At 39.3% G+C, this 22361-nt stretch overlaps 2 long non-coding RNA genes across 2 annotated transcripts; both read right to left on the reverse strand.

Annotated features, from left to right (window-relative positions):
* Window positions 1-6833: 6833 nt before the first annotated feature.
* LOC127150237 (uncharacterized) lies at window positions 6834-7377 on the reverse strand. The gene is made up of 3 exons (XR_007822408.1): window positions 7145-7377; window positions 6971-7047; window positions 6834-6897 (listed from the first exon to the last, which is right to left on the reverse strand). It is a non-coding gene; the product is annotated as an uncharacterized LOC127150237 (long non-coding RNA).
* A 6636-nt stretch (window positions 7378-14013) lies between these two features.
* On the reverse strand, window positions 14014-14576 carry LOC127150236 (uncharacterized). The gene is made up of 3 exons (XR_007822407.1): window positions 14325-14576; window positions 14151-14227; window positions 14014-14077 (listed from the first exon to the last, which is right to left on the reverse strand). It is a non-coding gene; the product is annotated as an uncharacterized LOC127150236 (long non-coding RNA).
* Window positions 14577-22361: the final 7785 nt, after the last annotated feature.

Consider the following 22361-nt stretch of genomic DNA (forward strand, 5'->3'; position numbering starts at 1 on the left):
GTTTACAAGAGTCATAAGCTTAATAGCATTTAAAGAGAGGTACACTATCTTCGAGAAGGAAATGCTTGTCGTGGTCCATTGTCTGAGGGTCTAGAGGCAATATTTACTAGGATCACCATTCCTGGTGAAATCTGATAACAATGCCATTTGTCACTTCTTCGGCCAGCCTAAGTTGACTACTAAGCAAGCGAGGTGACAAGAGTTTTTGACAGAATTCAACTTTAAATTCGAGCACAAGACAGGAACCAACAATCAAGCTGCCGATGCATTTAGTTGTAAAGGCCAGCATCTAGTCCTGTGTATGCTAGCCCCCATGCATTTGAGTAAAATTGACATAATTAGGGAGTTCATTCAAAGGATCCCTCCGCCCAAGTTGTGGTTGCTTTAGCCAAAGCTGGAAAAACCTGACAGTTTTGGGTTGAAGAAGACTTGTTGTTAATCAAAAGAAACATACTATATGTTTCAAGAGCAGGGAACCTGAGAAAAAAGTTACTGCACGAGTGTCATGACACACTGTGAGTAGTCCATCCTAGGTGGTAAAGGACGTATGCGTTATTAAATAAAGGCTACTTTTGGCGTAACATGCGAGACGATGTCATGCAGTATACAAAGATGTGCCTCATTTGTCAACAGGATAAAGTCGAGAAAGCAAAAGTTGTTGAACTTCTCGAACGTTTGCCTGTTTTGATGAGACTGTGGGAGAGTGTCTCTATGGACTTCATTACGCATCTTTCGAAAGTGGGTGACCTTGAGGCCATCCTAGTTATCATTGATCGGTTTTCGAAGTACACCACTTTCATTCCCATTACAAATCTTTGTTTTGTCGAGTTGACTACATAGCTATTCTTTAAGAATATCGTGAAGTTGTGAGGTGTCCCGACAAGCATTGTGAGCGACCGTTATCGTAGATTCATCGGTACCTTCTGGACCAAGTTATTTACTTGCTTGGGGACTAGCCTAAACATATCCTCAAGCTACCACCCTTAGACTGATGGCCCGATAGAACACTTCAATTGTATGCTCGAGGAGTATTTGAACCATTTTTTCGATACAAGACAAAAGAATTGGGTCCAGTTACTAGATGTGGCTGAATTTTATTTTAATGCTTAAACCAACTCATCAACAGGGAAGAGTCCTTTTGAAATTGTGAGAGGAAAACAACCATTGCTACCTCATATTGTTGACCATCCTTATGCAAGGAAGAATCTTCAAGCTCACAACTTTACGAAAGAATGGAAGTAGACTACAGATATTGCTCGAGCTTTCTTAGAGAAAACCTCAAAGCATATGAAGAAGTGGGTTGATAATAAGGGGTGGTCTCTCGAGTATCGTGCAAGAGATCAAGTCCTAATCAAACTAAAAGCATTACAAATTGATTTTGAAGACATAAATACCAATGCCTCATCAAAAATATGAGGGGCATGTAGAAGTCCTTAAGAAGATAGGGAACACATCATATAGGGTGGTGTTGCCTACATGGATAAAAACCCATCCAATAGTTCATGTAAGCAACTTAAAACCATACCATCATGACCCCGATGACAAGCAGCACAATGACTGTGTTCGACCATCTGTTGACCTGAAATAAAAGAAAAGGAAAGAAGTCGAAAAGATCCTTGTTAATAGAGTAAGGAAAGGTAGAAGACCCACGAGGAGAATTCATGAATTCCTGGTTAATTGGAAAAACCTCCCCGTGGAAGAAATAAGTTGGGAGCGTGTCGAAGAACTTGAAGCATAGAAGCAGAATCGAAGAATTCCAACTTTGCCAGTCGATAGGGACGTCAACTGTTTAAGTGGGGGAGAATGTCACGAGCATGCTTATCCAAGGCGTTATTTACCCGCGACCGCATGCTCGAACATCCTCAAACCATCTTATCTTGATGTTTTGTACTTAGTTTAGCTTATTGCTTTCATTTAGTTGTCGTCGAGCTAAAGTATGACGTTTTGACATTTTCATATGCAAGCCTATCAAAGCTAAAATATTTTAAAATGTACTATAGGGGAGACATAATAATTGAATCCATGACCTAGCCTTATTGTACTCTCTGCAATCTAAGCTTTCCTTCCAATTAACAGTCTTCAATGCTTTCTTTAACGATGTTTTCAATGAATTTCTTTCTTTCTTAGGTTTTATAAAACCATTTTCTCTCAAAACGTGAAGGGAGGCTACGTTGTACCACGAGTTCTACTCGAAAAAGAGTCTTTCTTGATGGTTGCAATTTTAATTTCTTGATGGTTTTTGAAAAAACATCAAGAAAGGGGTGAATTAAAAGTAAAACCGTTAAGAATTTTTATGAAAAGATGGAGGGTAGTCAATTTTCAGCTTTCTTGATGGTTATGAAACGTCAAGTAATATGTATTTTTTCTTCACGTTTTAAAACCGTCAAATATTATCTATTAAGTTCTTGATGTTTTTAAAATGTCAAGAATTTTTATAAATTCGAACGTTTTTTAAACGTCAAATGATATGTACTTATCCTTGACGTTTTAAAAATATCAAGTAATATCGATTAAATTCTTAACGTTTTAAAACGTCAAGAATTTTTATGAAAAGGCGGAGGGGAGTAATTTTTAAATTTCTTGACAGTTTTTAAACTTCAAGTAAGATACTTTTCCTTGCCGTTTTAAAAACGTCAAGAATTACTAAATAATTTTAAAAAAAAACTTAATTTTTCTTTAAACAAAACCTAATTTTCCCCTTTCTTTTTACTTTTTCCCTTTCCTTCCACACAAAACCTCAATTTTCGTCTTCCTTTCTCACAACCTACACGATCCCAAACTCACCCATTCATAACACCGCCGAACATCGTGGAACGCCACTGACACCTCTCTTGCTCACCTATCCCGAATGCCACCGAATGTCGAACGCCACCGAACGTCGAATGCCAAACGCTAACTTCCATCTGAACACCAAACGCCGAACGTCGAACGTCACTCCCCTGCTCGGTAAATGTCGAACGTCGAATGCTGCCATCACTCCCCGTGCTCGATTAAGTGCTCCATCTGAACGCTGCCACTCTCCTTCTGCACTTTCAGAAAAGGTTTTGTCATCCATATTGGAACTATTTTTTAAGGTTAATTGGACAACCATATGTTATTGCCTCTTTTCAATCTTCCTTAATTGTTGTAGTCCATCTCAAATATTTATCTTTTCTAGCTAGTTAAACCGTTAGGTGGTTCATTCTTTTCTCTCCATCTAAAACTGAACCTATAGCTTTCTACATATAACATTTCTTTTCTCTAGTTAATTTCTTATCGCTTTTGTAATCTCTTCAGCTTTTTTTTTCATCTTTTACAGATTTTGTGATGGGGATCTCGATTTTTCGATACTTCTAACTGATATTTGTTCATCTTTTCCTGATTTCTTGTTCTCTTTTGTTGTTTGTTAGACTGCTTGATTTGATTACTTTTGTGGGTTTCTTTTTGTTTCAGTTCAGGTTCTTAGACAAATTGAAAATAGCCGGCTAAGGAAAAGGAGAAATGGGATTGACCTTCACCAAGCTCTTTAGAAGGCTTTTTGCAAAGAAGGAGATGCGGATTTCGATGGTTGGTCTTAATGCTGCTGGAAAGACCACAATCTTGTACAAGCTGAAGCTCAGAGAAATTGTTAAAACTATTCCTACAATTGGTGTGTTCTTTGATTACTAACCCTTTTTTTCATGAAATGTCGAGTTTTGATTGGTTAATTTGTATTATTGTTACTCATTTATGAAATTGCTTCACGTGGCACTTTCATGCATTGGATTGGGAAATTTTTTTCTTTTTTTTTAGTTTTGTACTTTTTTTAGAAAAATGAAAATTATTGAAGTTTTTCTCTATAGCTTTGATTGTGTTTTAGGTGTCGATGGCTCTGTGCTTAGTATTAGGATATTAATTGCACGCAACTTGATATATTCCTTGCATTATGTTGAAATACTATTTCAAATCATATAATATAGGCCATGGAGTTGCTTTGTTATTTATTTATCAGGATGTTTTTTTATAATACTGTGTTTATTTATCAAGATTTAATGTGGAGACTGTGGAATATAAGAACATCAGCTTCACCGTATGGGATGTTGGTGGTCAGAACAAAGTATGCATCTCTCTCCTCTCTTCTTGCTTGTCATTTGTGTGTGTTTGTCAATTTTGTTTTTGTATTTGGCCTTTGGGAGGGGAATATATAACTCGGTAGAGATTGCTGATTAAGCGCCCAATATTTTGTAGTCAACAGTCTGATTCTGCTGTCTAGATTAGAACACGACTTCTGAATATAATTTCGTAATTACATTTTTTTTATCTTATAATGTTCTGTCCTTTTCTTCTAAGTATGACTTAAGTTCATTTCAGAATACTACGTCGCATGTTAGTGGTAGAATTCCTACCTATGACCTTTTAAATGAAATAGAGATGCTTCCAAGATGTATCCATGTGGGTTTGAAGGTAGCTTTTATTTTTTGTTTTCTCTTGTCTTGTTTCTTAATTATTTATTATTATTTTAACGTATAGATACCATATGGTTATCAAAAGATGCACAAAGCAGGCATTCTTGATTATATGCTTTGGAGGATTAGCTTTGGTTTTTTCCATTCATCAATGAGAAAATGTTGAACGTTATTTCATTTAAGCTATATCTTTATGGAAATTGTTGAGTTCCCTATTGAGTTATATTTAAAATATCTTCCTTCATTGTTGAGTTTTAATACACCAACAGGGTTTTACAACTGCTCCTGCCTCCTGATTCTACATTCTACCAATTCTTTTTTTATTATTTTTTGAAATAAAAAATAGCTATATGCACCGAAACTTACTAATGCTTTGACCTCAAATTATGTGTATTAGCTATGTTTTTCTCTGAATCGTCTGAGAAGTTACTTGAATATGAAAATGTAGTTGTTGTATTTATAGTATATGTTCTAATCAGTTTTCTTTTAGAAAGTAGATGTGGAAATCTAAATTCCAATCAATCATCTAGAAGACAGTGCCTCTTCACTATACTTTGTTGACCCATTAGGGATGGAGATCATGTAGCAAGGAATATTCTTGGCTTGTTCCCTTATATATTATCCATCCCAAGTGACCTATTGAAGATGGTACGCTCATTATGATTTGAGTGAACTCTTTGTTGCAGGTTTTGGCACCAGATTTCGTTTTATATCCCAACAAGCGTAAGGCATCTTCATATGTATTGTATTTTGAACTTTTAAAATCTGATTACCTAATCCACTCTATTTTATCTTTCTTCATCTCACCCTATTTTATCTGGAAAATAGGTTGACTTTATCATATTCTAGAAATTGTTCTATGTTAATGGAAACGTGAAATGGGTTCTAGACTTGGATTTGTTACTAATCAAAACAACAACTTAGGTGAAAATAACAAGTGATGTAAAATCCTCTTTAATTTTTTGCACATAGACAAGCAACTCATTCTGTTAACTACTTAACTATGATCAACTCTTAAGTGACTGAAACTCCACCTCATTGTCAAGGCTTAGCTACCATTAATCTGACATTAAGGTGGAATCAGGAGTTACAGATTCTTGTGTTTGATTTCTAGCTTATAACATTAAAGTAGGCTATGCATATGTTTGAGTTTTAATTGATTTATGGTTTGAACATTTTCTATTACTTTTACCTACACTCCTATGTTACTGGTTTATATATGGTAATAGTTGACTTGATGATTACTTGATTAAGCTTCCTTAGTTATGATTGTTACCATTAATCAATAATGAGAAATCATTTCTTTTTGTAATGTTCAGTGTCAGATATTGAAGGAAGAGGAAATATATGAAGTTCAAGAAAGATTATCACTTTTTCCTCTTGTTGGATCCATGTAAGCTTGCTGACTCTTATGCAGTTGATAGTATGAAACTATGATTATAGAATTTGAGAAAGCAGAATTAGAAAATTTGGGATGATTTGTAACGACCCAACTCCTTATACTGAATCGAAGTCATTACCAAATATAGAACAAGTGGTTTAAGTCATAAAAATTTTAAAACGCATACGGTTTAAGAAATTTCATTTATAAAATTTAAACAAGGTTGTCATGCAAAAATGTAAAAGCGTTCTGAAGTCCTACTCGGGCCCTATCTACATAAAAGATGGTAAGTGATGAAAAGTACTCAAATTCAAATGCGAAAATCTGAAATAAGAATAAGCGGAAGCGGTAGTCCCTATGGCCCTTCACGGTCTCACTTCGGGTCGCTCGCCAGCTTGCCCTTGCCCTTGCCTCGTCCTCTACCTGAAAACATAAAATGGAGAGAGTGAGTATAAAAATACTCAGTAAGGGACCCACTACTAGTCCCACTAGGTGCCTGTTAACTTCCTGTTAGAGTCCTGATAACTGGTACCCAATCTCTGGCACGTTCCCGAACACGTGCAATCATGCGCTCCCGTAGGAACGTAACTCTGGTCTTCGGTGCCCCGGGGGACACCTAGGACAGTCGGGATGCGAGGACCCCGTCGAGTCACTCGAGTCATATCTATATCCATGCTAGACTGGTGTCCCGTCGGACCACACAGTCCTCAATAGGTGGTGATCCCGAAGGACACCCATGCAGGTACGACTCTAATAGACTAAGCTAACAGGTACCCTAATTGCAGTATACATACACATGGCATCCACATATAACATGTCACATAAATCATCTCTACACTTTCCGTCCCGACATTCGTCGTAGCCATGACAGCTCTTGCCACACATAACAGGCTATAGTATAACTATATCGTCATTTGCATCATACTAACATTTATCTCAGGCAACGTACTGTCTAATCCTTAACATGAAAAGTCGGGCATACATAGTCTCATACTTCTAAACGTGAAGCTAGTAGTAGAATCTCTTACCTGGAGATTTACTTGTAGAGTCCTAACCGCGAGGCAGTACGCTTTCCAAGCGACGAGGTCCTAACTGTCTAATATGCCAAGATTCGTAATTAGGTCACCAAAGACTAACGGTTCAAGACTCATTTGAAATGACTTACCCTAGAAGGAGGTTGCAGTGCTCGAGCCCCTACTGAAGAAATCCCGCGCTGCAGCAATTACTTGGTCCAAGACGTCCCTTAAGGAAAATAATTTAATTAAGTCCCAAATTAATTTAATTAACGTCCGAGGCATGAAGTCTTACTGGAAAATGCCGCAATAATTAATTAAATTACCAAAATTTAGGTGGATGGAGCCAAATTAGTCTTGGCGGCTCGGCTGGAAGAGGACAGGGACCGGCTCGGCTTGGCGCAGGCGCGGCTCGGCTCGGCACAGGGATTACGCGTGCGGCTCGGCTTGCAACAGGAGGGAGACGCGGCTCGGCTACGCAGAAGCGCGCGGCGCGGCTTCACACGCGGACGCGGCTCGCGCACGGATGCACGCGGGCGCGGGTCGGGTTCCGGAAGGTGGCGCGCGACGGTTCGAGTCGCGGGGCGGGTCTTCGGTCGGATCTTTGCGCGCGAGGCGTCGGCTTCCGGATTTCGGGTGGCGCGGCGGCTGCTGGTGGTCCGGCTACCGCGGCTTCGCTCGGCGACGGCTACAGACTTGCGTTTCGGCTGCGCTTACGTCGGATCGAAGCGGCGCGACTCGGCTGGCTGACGGGTTGGCTGCGGACGCGCGAAGGTGGCTTCGACTCGGCTTCGGCGTGTGAGAGACGGCTGCTCCGACGGACGCTCGGCTGCGCAGATCGGCTTGGACAATTCTTCCGACGCGGCTGGAAGCTCGGCGACGGCTCGGTTTCGACTGCGGCTCGGCTGCGCTGCTGAACAGAGAGGGGGTGCTTGGCGGCTCGGGTTCGCGGCGGCGGCGTGCGGCGGCTAGGGTTTCAATAATAAAAATTTTTCCCTTTTTTTTTCTTTTTTTCTTTTCCCCTCTTTCTTTCTTTGAAATTTTTTTTCCTCTTCCTCTTTACGCACGAGTCCCAAGGCCTTTTTATAAGAAAATTGACTCTTTTCTTTTCCTTTTAAAAAACCCAAAACAACCCCTCCTCTCTCTCTCTCCAAATCTCACCAAAACAACCAACTTTAGTTTAATATGGGCTTCCCTAATTATTTCCAACAAAATAAAATTAAAATAATAAGATAAATAAATAAATGGAAAAATGATACTTATTATCCTAAACAAATGAGGATTCCCAACTTTAATTACTCAAGAAAATCCAAATGGTAAGGTTCTTCCAATAAATCTAAAATTTCCATAACCTCACTTAACATTAATGACAATGGACAAAACCCAAAAGAGATATCGAATTGTTGGGCGTTACAATCTTCCCTCCTAAAAAAAACTTTCGTCCTCGAAAGTTCTGATCCTCGAACAGCTCGGGGTACTGGGCTCTCATATCCTCTTCTTTCTCCCACGTGGCCTCTTCCACTCCATGGTTCTGCCAAAGGATTTTGACCAGTGGAATTTCTCGACTGCGAAGCTTCTTGACCTCCCTTGCCAAGACCTCGACAGGCTGCTCCTCGTAGCTCAAGTTCTCGCTAATCTGCAGTGGTTCGAAGTCCACCACATGTGTTGGGTCTGCGACATATTTCCTCAGCATGGAGATATGGAATACGTCGTGCACTGCAGCAAAAGATGGGGGTAGCGCCAAGCGGTAAGCCACGGGGCCAATCCGCTCCAATATCTCGAACGGCCCTACGAAGCGTGGACTCAGCTTCCCCTTCTTCGCGAACCTCAGAACACCCTTCATGGGTGCAACCTTCAGAAAGACCATATCTCCCACTTCAAACTCGAGGTCCTTACGTCGTACATCAGCGTAACTCTTCTGTCTGCTCTGGGCTGTCAGCATACGAGCTCGGATCTTCTGTATGGCTGCGTTGGTCGTCTGCACTAACTCGGGGCCTAGCATCCTCTGCTCTCCAACCTCGCCCCAGCAGACAGGGGATCTACAGCACTTGCCATACAGAGCCTCGAACGGTGCCATACCGATAGTGGCCTGGTAGCTATTGTTATAGGCGAACTCCATCAGATGCAGATGGGAGTCCCAACTTCCTGAAAACTCTAGCACGCAGGCTCGCAGCATGTCTTCCAAAATCTGGTTCAATCTCTCTGTCTGACCATCAGTCTGAGGGTGGAATGCCGTGCTGAAGTCCAACCTCGTACCTAATGCAAGTTGAAGTCCTTTCCAGAACTTCGATGTGAAACGGGCGTCTCTGTCTGAAATGATGGATACGGGTACTCCATGTAGTCTCACAATCTCTGTCATATATAGCTGCCCCCACTTACTGGCAGTGTAAGTGGATTTCCCTGGCACGAAATGGGCCGACTTCGTGAGTCTGTCGACCACAACCCAGATCACCGTGTAGCCCCTTAGGGTCTTGGGCAGTCCCGTAATAAAATCCATCGACACACTCTCCCACTTCCACCCTGGCACACTCAAGGGTTGCAACAACCCTGCTGGATGCTGCCTAGGTGCCTTCACCTGCTGGCACACCAAGCATCTACTGACAAAGTCTGCCACATCCCTCTTCATGCCCCTCCACCAATAGACACTCCTTAAGTCCTGGTACATCTTCGTACTCCCAGGATGCATGGTAAACGGGGAACTGTGAGCCTCAGTCAAAAGCTCCGTCTTAACTGCGCTGTCTTCCGGCACACACAGGCGTCCCTCAAACATAAGGCCATCGTCAGAGGATATGGAGAAGTCTTCACCTTGTTCTGTCTCTACCACACGACGCTTCTCTGCCAAGTAAGGGTCATTCAGCTGAGCAGCAATGATCTTTTGCCTCAAGGTTGGCTGAACTGCCAACTGAGCCAACTGTGCGGTAACCTCACCTACTGAGACTGCAATCTCGGCTCTCTCAAAATCCCTGAGTAAGGGGGTCTGCTTGGTGATTAGCGCTGCTGAATGTGCCACTTTCCTACTCAGCGCGTCAGCCACTACATTTGCTTTGCCTGGGTGGTATAGGATCTCGCAGTCGTAGTCTTTCACCAACTCGAGCCACCTCCTCTGCCTCATGTTCAACTCCTTCTGAGTGAAGAAGTACTTCAGGCTCTTATGGTCGGTGTAAATCTGAATCTTCTCGCCGTACAGATAGTGCCTCCATATCTTCAGTGCAAAGACTACAGCTGCCAACTCCAAGTCATGGGTAGGGTAGTTCTGCTCATGGATCTTCAACTGGCGGGAGGCATAAGCAACTACCTTACCTTGCTGCATCAGGACACAGCCCAGTCCCTTCTTGGAGGCGTCGCTATAGATTACAAAGTTTCCCGAACCATCGGGCACTGTCAGGATCGGTGCAGTCACTAGCTTCTGTTTGAGCTCCTGAAAGCTCCTCTCGCAGGCTGGGCTCCAGACAAAAGGGGTTCCCTTTCTGGTCAACTGGGTCAACGGGCTGGCTATACGTGAGAAGTCTTCCACGAACCTCCTGTAGTAACCTGCCAAGCCCAGAAAACTTCGAATTTCACTAACCGTGGACGGTCGAGTCCAGTTGGTCACCGCTTCAATCTTTGCGGGATCTACTGAAACTCCCTCACTGGAAACCACGTGGCCAAGAAACGTCACCTTCCTTAACCAGAATTCACACTTGGAGAACTTGGCATACAACTTGTTGGCTCGAAGGGTCTCCAAAACCTGGTGTAAGTGCTCCTCGTGCTCAGCCTCAGTTTTTGAGTAAATGAGGATGTCGTCAATGAAGACTATGACGAACGAGTCTAGAAAGTCCTTAAACACCCTGTTCATCAAATCCATGAATACTGCAGGAGCGTTAGTCAAGCCGAAAGACATCACAACGAATTCGTAATGTCCGTACCTCGATCGAAAGGCCGTCTTGGGAATGTCACCGTCCCTAATCCTCAACTGGTGATAGCCTGATCGCAGGTCGATCTTGGAAAAGACAGTGGCTCCCTGCAACTGATCGAACAGGTCGTCAATCCTGGGCAAGGGGTAGCGGTTTTTGACTGTCACCTTGTTCAGCTCTCGGTAGTCAATACAAAGGCGCATCGACCCATCCTTCTTCTTCACGAACAATACTGGGGCTCCCCAAGGCGACACACTGGGCCGGATGAAGCCTTTGTCCAGCAACTCCTGTAACTGGACCTTCAACTCCTTTAGCTCGGCTGGAGCCATTCTGTTAGGGGCCCTCGAGATAGGGGCAGTGCCCGGCTCTAACTCGATGGCGAAATCTACTTCTCTGGGAGGCGGAAGTCCTGGGAGTTCGTCTGGGAAAACGTCGGGGTACTCTCTCACCACTGGTTCAGACGATAGGGAAACTTCTGGCTCTCTAATATCCACTACGCTTGCCAAGATGCCCCAAGTTCCCTGGCTGAGTAGTTTACTAGCCTTCATGGCTGAGATGACCTTGGGTATACATACCATGCCTGCCCCCCTGAACTTGAAGCTAGCCTCGGAGGGAGGGTTAAAGACAACTTCCTTGCCAAAACAGTCTATATTTGCATGGTTGGCTGACAGCCAATCCATGCCTAGTATCACGTCAAAATCCTGCATGTCTAACACTAGCAATGTCACGTCTAACATACGATTCGCTATCTCTACCCGACATGCCTTTATTTGTTCTTTGGACAACAGGACCTCCCCCGATGGAGTAGAAACCGACAAAACACTACCCAAAGGCTCTACCTCCAAACCCACATGCTGAACGAAAACGGAGGATATAAACGAGTGGGATGACCCAGAGTCAAATAGCACAAAAGCATAATGCCCCAAAATTGGGAGCGTACCTGTCACCACTGTGCCAGCTCGCTCGGCCTCCTGCCGGGTGGTGGCGAAAACTCTCCCCTGCTGGGACGCAGAAGGCTGGGGCGGTGTCGTCTCAAAGGGTTTCCGAGGACACACATCAGCAGTGTGCCCCGGTTGTCTACATCTGAAGCAGACTCCACTTCCAGCTAAGCAACGACCTCCGTGGACTCTCCCGCAGGTAGTACAAGCGGGTAGCTCTCTCAGAGTCCTCCCGGCTGCTGCAAGCTCCCGTCGGTGTCTCTGGAAGACACCTCCTGACCTCAGTGTTCGCTGCGGTGCTACGTCAGGCTGCGTCTCAACCTTTCTCTTCTGTCCCAAGGCTGACCCTCTGCCGGCAGCCTTAGACGGATCGGCTCTCTCAGGCAGGCTCAAATCCAGTGCTATACGTAGTGCATCAGCATGCGTGGCTGGGCGGAGGGCTCTGACAATGCCCTGAAGGTCTAGCCTGAGTCCTCTAACGAATTTCTCCGTCCTGGCAGCCTCATCCCTTACCATGTCGGGAGCAAAGCGGGACAGCATATCGAACTCGGCGTCGTACTGCTCCACCGTCATGTCGCCTTGCTCCAAGTTTAGGAACTCTTGCAGCTTGGTGTGCTTCACATTGGCAGAGAAGAACTTAGCATAGAAGTTCTCCTTGAACTGTTCCCAGGTTATTTTGCTGACATCGCCCCCCAGCATTCTCTCAGCGGTCTCCCACCAGGCGGTACCCCTGTCCTCCAAGAAGAAGACTGCGCACTGCACCTTCTGGTCTTCTGGGCACTTCATGTACCGGAAAATAGTCTCTATGGACGTCAACCACATTTGGGCCTTTGTGGGGTTGTCCATGGATCCGTCAAAGGTCTTGGGATTATACTTCCTGAAATCCCATAAGTGTTTCGCCTCGGCCGACAGTTGAACTGGTACTGGTTGAGCTTCCTCAGGGGCTGGAGGAGCGACGGCCTGGGCCTGAACAGGGGCGGCCTGGGCCTGAGCGGGGGCGGCCTGGTTCTGCTGGGCGGCAAGGAAAGGCGCCAAAGCAGCTTGCAGCATGTCCTGATAACGCTGCTCCATCGCGGCGAGGTCCGCCTGGGTGACCGGTGCGTTTGGGTCGACTGCCGGTGCAACAGGTGGCGCCTCCGGCTGGCCACGACCGGCTCCTCTGCCTTCCCTACCACCTCCTCGGCGTGCACCCCTACGCGGCGGCATTCTCCCTAAAATTCACCAACAAACTTTTCACCACAAGAACTTAACACCTTATTTCTAGGTCTTAGACTATTCAGGCAAAATTGTAATCTTAACATTAGCAAGGCTTTAGACATACCTGGCGAGTGCCGAAGGACCGTATAGCCATAGGGTGAAGTAAACCAAAACAAAAAAAATGACTTACATCGTAGGTCAGTCTACAGAACCTAAAACACTGTGCTCTGATACCAACTGTAACGACCCAACTCCTTATACTGAATCGAAGTCATTACCAAATATAGAACAAGTGGTTTAAGTCATAAAAATTCTAAAACGCATACGGTTTAAGAAATTTCATTTATAAAATTTAAACAAGGTTGTCATGCAAAAATGTAAAAGCGTTCTGAAGTCCTACTCGGGCCCTATCTACATAAAAGATGGTAAGTGATGAAAAGTACTCAAATTCAAATGCGAAAATCTGAAATAAGAATAAGCGGAAGCGGTAGTCCCTATGGCCCTTCACGGTCTCACTTCGGGTCGCTCGCCAGCTTGCCCTTGCCCTTGCCTCGTCCTCTACCTGAAAACATAAAATGGAGAGAGTGAGTATAAAAATACTCAGTAAGGGACCCACTACTAGTCCCACTAGGTGCCTGTTAACTTCCTGTTAGAGTCCTGATAACTGGTACCCAATCTCTGGCACGTTCCCGAACACGTGCAATCATGCGCTCCCGTAGGAACGTAACTCTGGTCTTCGGTGCCCCGGGGGACACCTAGGACAGTCGGGATGCGAGGACCCCGTCGAGTCACTCGAGTCATATCTATATCCATGCTAGACTGGTGTCCCGTCGACCCACACAGTCCTCAATAGGTGGTGATCCCGAAGGACACCCATGCAGGTACGACTCTAACAGACTAAGCTAACAGGTACCCTAATTGCAGTATACATACACATGGCATCCACATATAACATGTCACATAAATCATCTCTACACTTTCCGTCCCGACATTCGTCGTAGCCATGACAGCTCTTGCCACACATAACAGGCTATAGTATAACTATATCGTCATTTGCATCATACTAACATTTATCTCAGGCAACGTACTGTCTAATCCTTAACATGAAAAGTCGGGCATACATAGTCTCATACTTCTAAACGTGAAGCTAGTAGTAGAATCTCTTACCTGGAGATTTACTTGTAGAGTCCTAACCGCGAGGCAGTACGCTTTCCAAGCGACGAGGTCCTAACTGTCTAATATGCCAAGATTCGTAATTAGGTCACCAAAGACTAACGGTTCAAGACTCATTTGAAATGACTTACCCTAGAAGGAGGTTGCAGTGCTCGAGCCCCTACTGAAGAAATCCCGCGCTGCAGCAATTACTTGGTCCAAGACGTCCCTTAAGGAAAATAATTTAATTAAGTCCCAAATTAATTTAATTAACGTCCGAGGCATGAAGTCTTACTGGAAAATGCCGCAATAATTAATTAAATTACCAAAATTTAGGTGGATGGAGCCAAATTAGTCTTGGCGGCTCGGCTGGAAGAGGACAGGGACCGGCTCGGCTTGGCGCAGGCGCGGCTCGGCTCGGCACAGGGATTACGCGTGCGGCTCGGCTTGCAACAGGAGGGAGACGCGGCTCGGCTACGCAGAAGCGCGCGGCGCGGCTTCACACGCGGACGCGGCTCGCGCACGGATGCACGCGGGCGCGGGTCGGGTTCCGGAAGGTGGCGCGCGACGGTTCGGGTCGCGGGGCGGGTCTTCGGTCGGATCTTTGCGCGCGAGGCGTCGGCTTCCGGATTTCGGGTGGCGCGGCGGCTGCTGGTGGTCCGGCTACCGCGGCTTCGCTCGGCGACGGCTACAGACTTGCGTTTCGGCTGCGCTTACGTCGGATCGAAGCGGCGCGACTCGGCTGGCTGACGGGTTGGCTGCGGACGCGCGAAGGTGGCTTCGACTCGGCTTCGGCGTGTGAGAGACGGCTGCTCCGACGGACGCTCGGCTGCGCAGATCGGCTTGGACAATTCTTCCGACGCGGCTGGAAGCTCGGCGACGGCTCGGTTTCGACTGCGGCTCGGCTGCGCTGCTGAACAGAGAGGGGGTGCTTGGCGGCTCGGGTTCGCGGCGGCGGCGTGCGGCGGCGTGCGGCGGCTAGGGTTTCAATAATAAAAAATTTTCCTTTTTTTTTTTTTCTTTTTTTCTTTTCCCCTCTTTCTTTCTTTGAAATTTTTTTTCCTCTTCCTCTTTACGCACGAGTCCCAAGGCCTTTTTATAAGAAAATTGACTCTTTTCTTTTCCTTTTAAAAAACCCAAAACAACCCCTCCTCTCTCTCTCTCCAAATCTCACCAAAACAACCAACTTTAGTTTAATATGGGCTTCCCTAATTATTTCCAACAAAATAAAATTAAATTAATAAGATAAATAAATAAATGGAAAAATGATACTTATTATCCTAAACAAATGAGGATTCCCAACTTTAATTACTCAAGAAAATCCAAATGGTAAGGTTCTTCCAATAAATCTAAAATTTCCATAACCTCACTTAACATTAATGACAATGGACAAAACCCAAAAGAGAAATCGAATTGTTGGGCGTTACATGATTATCTTGATTTCAGTTAATGCTTCACAAATAATTTTTTTTTGTATCCAAATTATTTAAAAGTCAGGCATATTTGGATTAGATACATTCTTGAGTAGTTAAAAGATTTCAAAACCTTAATTGTTGTGTCTTTTTCGTTAGCCATCGTATTTGTTATTTTTTGTAGTGCTTAAAGCCTGAGGTCATTATTTACATTTTTATTTTCTTTTATAAATTGTAATTTTAGTGGAGTATAAGCTTACCTTTTCTTTTCTTGCAACTAAATTTTAGAAAGCTTGGGTCATAATGAACTTTCCTTACTTTTTGGTTTCGTATTGTGAGGATGAGTTGTTTTCTTTCCCTTGCAAAATCTAGGATCATAGCTTGAAACTCATTATACGGCATTGTTCTAAAGAAGTAATGGTGTATGCATTTGCGATATTTGTATCATACTTCACTTCATGCAATTAGGGAAAGCTTCTTGATGATTACCCAAAAAAACAAAAAAAAAAAAAGGAGAAGGGTTACTTCTTGTGGTCATTTTGTACCTCCCCTTTGTTACTCATAGTGGAAACTCTATACTCTACAGAATTTTCTATTTACCTCTAGAAGTGAAGATGTCGATATGAAGCTCATCGACTTTGGTCTTTTACGGGAATAGTAATTTTCATGAATACTAATTCATTTATTTTGCATGTTTATAGATTGATACACGAAAACCATATTCACAGGCTGAGTTAGATGAGGTACGGGTTGAGTTGGCTGATTTTTTGGGTTCGTATCTATGGTTGTGACTTATTTGTGATTTTGAAGCAGGAAACTTTTTGTTGTGGCTGATTATTTTAATTATTCATATGGAGGGGGTTAATTGGTATACTTTTGAAACTTTTTGTTGTGGTAGCCATATTGAAACTTTGTTGATAGGTTATTTGTTCATAGGTGAATTATTCATATAGAGGGGGAATGATAGGTGAATTGTTTTGAAACTTTGTTGTTGTAGCCATTATGAAACTCCGAAGGAATTGTATATTGGTTTTGTAAATGATAGGAATATTTGCAAAGTTTTGGAAATGATATGGTGAAAGGTTTTATATTTGATGAATATTCTTGTTTATATATATTTATGGAACAATTGTTGGACCACTATATAAGACAAATTGGAGCATAATACATAAACAAAAATATAATTGAATTACAGTTAAAAAAAAAGTAAAAAAATGCTGACGGTTTATAAATGTCATGAAAAAGCATACTCTTGACGGTTATCAAATGTCATAAATATTCATATTCTTAACGGTTTTTGTCATGAATACTCATATTTTTTACGGTTCTAAACTATCATGAACATTTGCACTCTTGACGGTTTTAAACTGTCACAAAAATTTATATACTTGATGGTTTAAAACTATCAATGTTCACTATTCTTGACGGTTTTACCAACTGTCAAGAACTTTGACAGTCTTGACATTGGCTTCAATGAAGGTTTTAAAACCGTCAAGAATAATGATTCTTGACAGTTTAAAACTGTCAAGAGAGTCTATTTTTGTAGTAGGAATTGTCTGCGACTTTTGGATTTTAGACGGCTGACTTGTTCACCAAGTTAGAACAAGTGTCGCATAATCGTCCGTCCGTACTTGAAAAGTTGTGATTGTGACATGCAGCACCTCATTATGATTAGCACACAGCGCGCGACACCCCTCAAGGAGGTTAGCACGCGGCAAGTTCCCTCAAGCCATGCACGCGAGCCAATCCCAACCACCATGCTATTGGGTGTCAGAAGGCCATTTTGGGCTGTTTTTGGGTTGTTTTGCTACTTTTGGAAAATTTTAAGGAAAGTTTTGGATATTTTCTTCACCAAAGGTTTAATTAAGGACTAAATGTGATATTTTTAGGTCAATGAGACTTCAAAGGAATTTTTCAACTAAGTATCAGTTCAAGTACAGTGAGTGACACATTGATTTAAAAGATGTTTATAAAACATGATTTATAAGTTAGTGTTCAAAGACATGTTTTATGATAAATTATTGTTGAACTAATTTCTCAACCTATGCTATGTTTGAATGATTATTTAAGAAAGCAAAGGAAATGTTTCAATGTTTTTCAATATGTTTTATCCTAACTCGAGTATTCCATGAGACCTATTGTATACATGTGGTTAACTCCATACTGATGGTAAGGCTGACGAGCCTATAGTTTATGAGTCATCATGAATGATATATTTTTATGCCTTAAAGGAGGAAGATTACATTGAAAATTATTTCCTATTGACTGTTCCGTCTTAGGACGAAGATGTTTAATACCGTCTATGGCTATGGATCATATCTTCCAAAAGTTATGCAAAAGTTCCATGTTATGAAATGATTGCTTTAGGCTTAGACTTAGTACTTAGGCTTTTCCATGTCATGAACATCCTCGATTTCTTCATCGTTCCATCTTAATTGGTTGACAACAATCATTATTTTGGTGTGATACACTTCTATCATCTCTGTCTTTTTCATTCGTAATGATTCAAACTCATCACGTAAAGTTTGTAAGCATACCTTTTTAACTCATTCAGCTCCTCTATGAGTTGTTTAGAGCTTGTCCCATGTTACCTTAATGTTTTAGCATCGCAAATGATCTTAAATGTATCTTCGTCAACTAATTGGTACATAATATAGAGGGCCTTCTTGTCCTTTCTTGTCTCTTTTAGCATTGGCTCCAACTTTCACCTCTTGGAAACTGATCTCTCACAAATCTTACGCTCCTAGTAACACTTTTATCTTGATGCTCCAATTGTCACAGCTTGTTATATTTCATAAGCATCGGTAATTGAGGCGAATTCATTCCACCTTTGGCCAGATTTTTTACTCTCAAATTGGTGGCAAGGCTCTGCTACTACTTTGTTAGAAGAGAAAGGATATTGTGGATGACACATGTGCGGAGAAAGTAATTTTTTGTGACAATGGAATTTTAATGGTTAAGAAACCATAAATATTTTAACTCCCATAACTTCTATAAACTTCCAAAGAATTCAATGGACACAATTTAATATAAAAATCAAAAAACACAAATCAATTTAATTCATATATAACCCTTCAAAATCTCATTAATAATATGAACCTTTTATATTCTCAAAAAATCATTCATTTATTATTTTTGGTATAAATGCTTAATCATCTTATGTAAACAAGAGATTAGCTTAGGTCGACTAATATCTAAGCGTACTAGTAAGTACAAGGGTTGTGGTTCGAATCCCCCTATCCCTTACATGCACCTTTGCCATTATGTTTTAGTTAATAAAATGGCACACGTATCCATGAATGTTAATTAAGTTAAAGATTGAACTAACACAAATGAAATAAAAAAGATTCGCAAGGAGATTCGTAACTGCTAAAAATCATTTTAGTTTACGTCATAAAAAACTAACTAATCGTAAGATTACCCAGACATTAAACACCAATTTGTGGAGGGTTTTTTTGAAAGAAAAAGAAAATTTTAACTTTATAGCAAAGTTTTAAAGTTGTGTTTGGAAGGATAATGGAGAAACAAATCATCAAATTTATAGCAAAGAACCCCACACGTGCTTTGCATTTTCTTGTCATCCCATAATGCCCACAACAATTTCTAAAATTATCACCTATAACTAACTGTATATCTTCGTTGCCAAAGCTCATATTTTTAACTGATTGTTTTCCTATTTGAAGTTTTAAAATTTTTATATAAAGAGAAGATTTGTATTTAATTTTGAAAATATGGAAAATATCAACATTTGTGAAGTATGTAGTTGCAAAACATCACCAAAATTGGTCTCTCAAGTTTTGATTCCTTCGGTCCCATGTGTATAATATATTTTAATTACTTTCGTTATTTTGTCTTAATATTATAATTATTTATTTATTTATTTATTTATTTATTTATTTATTTATTTATTTATTTATTTATTTATTTATTTGGTGAGGTATGGTTTTGCTCCTCAAGTTTACAACACAAAAAACACATCCTTCACCTTATATAAGATTCGATCATGGGACCAAAAGCAAAACAAACATGAACAACGAAATTTAAATCAAATATTTATTTTATTTCTTTTCCGACAAGAAGATTTTAATCAAACCTTTGTCTCATTGTGAAACTATCTTCCAAATTGCACATTATATAAGATTAGACAAGACGGTTATTGCTTCTTACCCTTCCCTTGAGATTTGTTTCTCATAGGAGTTTTCAGATTCTTCTTCTTCTTTTTCTTTTTCTTTTTCTTTTTCTTTTTCTTTTTCTTTTTTAATTTATCTATTAAATAGTTGAGTTATTAAAAATATCTTCGCTAGTTGAAGAATTAATTATATTTTTCTACCATTTCTTAAATATAAAAAATTCTCTCATCCATGGGGTCCTCAAAATTTTATCAAAATAATTAATTAAATACGTCTCAATATATTAATTAGTTATATAATCAAGTCTTGTTCTTCGACTTTTCTCTTTTTGTTTTTGGCAAATTTGTCATTGGCATTTTAAGAATGTAACAAATTTTTAAAGGTGAAAAAACTTGAACCAAATCATATGGAACTGAAATTAAGATTTTCTTATGTTTATGTTAATTCCCTCGATCCCCTTCCCTCTCCCCTCTCTAAAAATATGAGCAGATGTATCACCAATAAGAGGGAAAACGGAGGAGAAAGAAGAAAACAAAACCAAATTAAGTTCACTCGACCCCCACCCTATATGCCAATTCAGATATCCTAGATCTAGCTTGAGAGTCCATTCTTTTTTCAGTAGGACAACGACTGAAAAAGAGATTGAATTTTCAATTTCTATGAAATCATCTGAGCTTAGTTTGACTTTGAGATAAGAGTTAGTTAAGTTATATAATATTAAATTTATCTTCTCTCATATGTTTAAGCTTTTGGGTCAATTGATAATTTAAGATGGTATAAGAGATTCATGAATATTGTCTTTAATCCCCTACAATGTATAGCTTTTGGGTCAATTGACGAGGGTTGGGCACGAGGATTGATGTGTTCAAACGTGCAAGCACACACAATCAAATTATAATATAGTAAAACGAGTTGTAAAAGTTGAGAGTCATCCTCAAGGATCAAGGAACAATTTTTGTTTAGCTTTTTATAATTAAATTGATTTTAATTAAGGAAGCAAAATCAAATATTGAGCAATGATGAAAGTAAAATATAATTGACAAACATCAACAAGAATTCAGAGTAAAAGACGATCTTTGGTGTTTGTAGCCACCTAATTTTATCCTACATTTTAAAAAAAAACATATTAATTGTAATAATGATGAAGATTTTTTATTTGTTCATTTTGTTAAAAAAAAAAAAAAGTAAACTTTATTTTTGTAATAATATAAAATTTTATGATAATTGTTATTATTATTTTTTTAAAATCTTTTATTAAAAGGAAAATAAAAACCATTAATGAGAATATCTATTATTTAAAAAAATCAAATCAATTTTGACTTATCACTTTAGAAAAAAAGTTATTTATTTATACAAAATCTTTATTTGATTTATCGTATTAGGAAAAAACATATAAATTTATTTTGAACAAAATCTTTCAATATCACATTTTTAATATTTTTTAAAAAAGAAATTTAATAAAATCACATAATATTTATTTTGATTTTATACTTATTAATTTTCCTAATTTGTGGTACATATTCTATAAATAGGGACCTTTGATCATTTGGAAAAGGGAGGGAAAAAATTGTTTTAGAAAAAATCTCTACAAAAAGAAAGTGTTTAGAGAGAATCTCTACGAATTTTTTTTAAAGAAATCTATTTCTCTACAAAAGGTGAGTTGTTAAGTCTTTTTTGTTTTATTGTTTTTATTTTATTTTTATATAATTATTTGTTTTTCTTTCTTTACCCTAAACCTAATCTCAATGATCAGCGCTTCATACAACAAACAATTTCCTTCACGATTGAATACTTATTTTTTTTTTTTTTTTTTTTTTGTTCTTCTCTTATTTAAACATAGAGAGAAAGAAAAATAAAAATGTATAAGGAAAATTTTCTTTATTTATATAGTTTTTTTAACTTTTTTTCTTCTCTCTAAAAATAGAGAGAGAAAAAAAATATTAGGAAAAAATGTATGTATTTTTATTATTATTGTTATATTTATTATTATTTTTTTAGAATTTTTATTTATTTCTTTATTCAGTTTTATTTTGTTTTTAATTATTATTATTATTATTATGATTTATTTTTTTCTTTAAGGGTGGTGGCAACTGCCCTGTTCTTCTTTCTTTCTTTTTTTTCTTTCATTTTTTTCTATTTATTTATTTACTTTTATTTATTCATTTATAATTATTTTTAACTTATTATTATTTTTATTATTATTATTTTTTATTTTACTTTACTCTCGTTCTTTTTTTTCTTTTCTGTTTATTTATTTACTTTTTTATTTATAATTATTTTTAACTTATTATTATTTTTGTTATTATTATTATCATTTTATTTTATAAATTTTTTTACTTCTCCCCTGTTATTTTTTCTTTTCTTCTTTTCTGTTTATTCATTTGTTTTTTTATTTGTAATTATTCCTAACCTATTATTACTTTTATTTATTATTATCGTTTTTACTTTATAAACTTTTTTTACTTCACTCTCTGTTCTTTTTTCTTTTTCTTTTCCTTTTTTTTTATTTTATATAACTTTTACATTTTATATAACTTTTACTCATTTATTTATTTAGTTTTTTTGATACACTCATAAATGTTTTTTAACTTTTATTATCTTTTTTATTATTATTATTATTATTATTATTATTATTATTATTTTTTTTTTTTTTTTTTTTTTTTATTTTTAAATTTACCATCATCCCTATGTTTCATTCTCTTTTCTTTTATTTACTTAGTTATTTAATTTTTTTAGTTATATATTTATTTATGTATTATTTTATTTTAGTTTTTTTCTTTTTTTTTTCTCTTACTTTATTTATCGTTATTATGTATCTTTC

Source organism: Cucumis melo, chromosome 7, assembly GCF_025177605.1.
Source record: "Cucumis melo cultivar AY chromosome 7, USDA_Cmelo_AY_1.0, whole genome shotgun sequence".
Taxonomy (NCBI): Eukaryota; Viridiplantae; Streptophyta; class Magnoliopsida; order Cucurbitales; family Cucurbitaceae; genus Cucumis; species Cucumis melo.